This window comes from Schistocerca nitens, chromosome 5 (genome assembly GCF_023898315.1).
Source record: "Schistocerca nitens isolate TAMUIC-IGC-003100 chromosome 5, iqSchNite1.1, whole genome shotgun sequence".
NCBI lineage: Eukaryota > Metazoa > Arthropoda > Insecta > Orthoptera > Acrididae > Schistocerca > Schistocerca nitens.
The window spans coordinates 157,964,440-157,967,007 of record NC_064618.1 but is presented as its reverse complement, the minus strand read 5'-3'; the positions used below and the strand labels follow the sequence as shown (position 1 = coordinate 157,967,007).

The 2,568-nt window shown below is 44.8% G+C and overlaps 1 pseudogene; it reads right to left on the bottom strand.

Moving 5' to 3' along the window:
• Positions 1-1,581: 1,581 nt before the first annotated feature.
• LOC126261286 (5S ribosomal RNA) lies at positions 1,582-1,699 on the bottom strand (annotated as a pseudogene).
• Between the last annotated feature and the right edge of the window lie 869 nt (positions 1,700-2,568).

Below are 2,568 nucleotides of genomic sequence, written 5' to 3'. Positions count from 1 at the left end.
TAACTTCTGAGATCATCAGTCCTCTAGACTTACAGTTACTTAAACCTAACTAACCTAAGGACATCACACACATCCATGCCCGAGGCAGGAATCGAACCTGCGAGCATAGCAGCAGCGCGGTTCTGGACTGAAGCACCTAGAACGGCTTGGCCACAACGGCCCACCAACGTTTCATTATTGTATATTTTCACGTTCTTTATTATTACAATCCTATACTAATTGATCCTCCTTTAAATCTTTAATTGGAACTGAATCACAGTTTTCGCGAGCAGTTTTTCCTTTGTTATTTGTTTCCTAAAGTTGTAAATATTACTGAGGCATGCTAGAGAGGGATTAAACCACCTTATCTATGTTGGTAGTGCCGAGTCTTAATTACGTTAGAATTACTATTATGTTCTCAAAATGTCCTTCATTTGGTGTTCCATTCGAAGTAAGCCATTTAAGAAGTCAAATATCACAAGAACGCTACTTTGTTTAAGCAAAATAATTGCACCATGAAGTGATGAAATTTTTAACACTACATTTGTCTTCATAGCGTCTTGTGTTCTCGAAATGTACTAAATATAGTATCTGATTCGGAGAAATGCTTTCTGAGACTTAAATATCACACCAATATAACTTTTCATGTGCAAAAGCGCTAGGCCTGGAGGTGGTGTTCTTTTTGGCGCGTCACTTACATAGCACAAGCTGTTAGTGAAGTATTTCAGTTTTCCACCCGAAGTATTGATTAAGGTTTTCGTAATCATCCTGATAGCTTTCAGACAGTTAAATAATTTATTGCAATGCTAAAACTAGTCCAAATTAATACCCCTTTGCCGGCCGAAGTGGCCGTGCGGTTAAAGGCGCTGCAGTCTGGAGCCGCAAGACCACTACGGTCGCAGGTTCGAATCCTGCCTCGGGCATGGATGTTTTTGATGTCCTTAGGTCAGTTAGGTTTAACTAGTTCTAAGTTCTAGGGGACTAATGACCTCAGCAGTTGAGTCCCATAGTGCTCAGAGCCATTTGAACCATTTTTGATACCCCTTTACTATATTTGAATGTTCTAAAACTTACTCACTGATAATTTTCCCCCAAATCAACAGTTGCGTTTCTCTTAAGTAATTTGATTCTTTGTTTAAAACTAAGCTTAAGATCAATCAATTTCTTACACTGAGGGTCTATTTTCCATGTCTCTGTTGGTTATCAAAATCGGAAAAATTTTAACAAATAAATTTTTGCTTAATTACACTTACTACATTCGAGCTATTAAATGTTGTCATTTGCAAAACTATAACTGATGATGGGGAGTTTACCCTTTTACCCATTTGCCATTCTTCACGTGGCTATGAACTCTCCGAGAAATATTCACAGTGCAATTTTCAGTCAAATAAGAAATTACGGTACTCCGCCATCTGGCCACATGCGGCCCATCGGGACCATCCAACCGCTTTGTCATCCTCAGCTGAGGATGGGGATAGGAGGGGCGTGTGGTTAGCACACCGCTCTCCCGGTCGTTACGATGGTTTTCTTTGACCGGAGCAGCTACTATTCGGTCGAGTAGCTCCTCAATTGGCATCACGAGGCTGAGTGCACCGCGAAAAATGGTAACAGCGCATGGCGGCACGGATGGTCACCCATCCAAGTGCTGGCCGCGCCCGACAGCGCTTAACTTCGGTGATCTGACGGGAACTGGTGTATCCACTGCGGCAATGCCGTTGCCGAAATAAGAAATTAAGTTTCTGTTTATTATGCCTTTAGTTCACCAATTAATTTTTCCTTAGCAACCCTTATAACTTTCAAGCAATTAAATATTCGTTTCTTGCAAACTTTCAACTAACGATGGTCAATTTTATAGCCCTATTGTCCACTGGTCGCTCTTTATTTCACTATGAACAATCCGAAAGCTATTCATTGAGCAAGTTTCCCTCAAATTACATGGTCAGATTTTCTTCTTTACTAATTAAATAATTTTTGGATAACTAGTCCTCACTTTCAAGAAAATAACCCCTTTTGGCCAACGTAGACTTCGCGCTGTTTGTTTAGATGCTGAATATGTCCATTTGGCAGTCTTTGTTTGGTTGTGAATGTCTGGTAATTAACAGAGGTTCTTGTTTTTGCCTCGCTCAGACAATTGACCGATGGAAACTCTGTACCTAAATTTCATATGCAGACAGGGAGGTGAGTGATGATTGTGTCCGCCGCCCCCCTCCGCCTCCCAATGAAGACAGGTGCCAGAATATACGGGAGCACGGTATTAGACGACAGTTTCGTCACGCCAGCTACCCGGGCTCACCCGGTACTCCGCAAGTTCATCTCTCACACGCCTCGTTAATCCGCCGGGCCGAAAGACGCTAATAAAGGCACGAGCTCGGGCTGCGAGCTCTCTCCGGCCGGCCACGGCGTACGAGCGAAGTTGGGCGAGTTTGTCGGCTGCGGGCGCGGAACCACACTTGGGGCGGAGTTCGGCGGGCCGGTCTCCTCTCTGTGCAATCACGGCGGCGGCAGGCGGCAGGTAATCCGTTTGGGTCTCTGCCGCAGCGGGCGGCGGGCGCCGCGCCGCGCCGTCCAGCGCCCGGAGCGCCGGGCCAG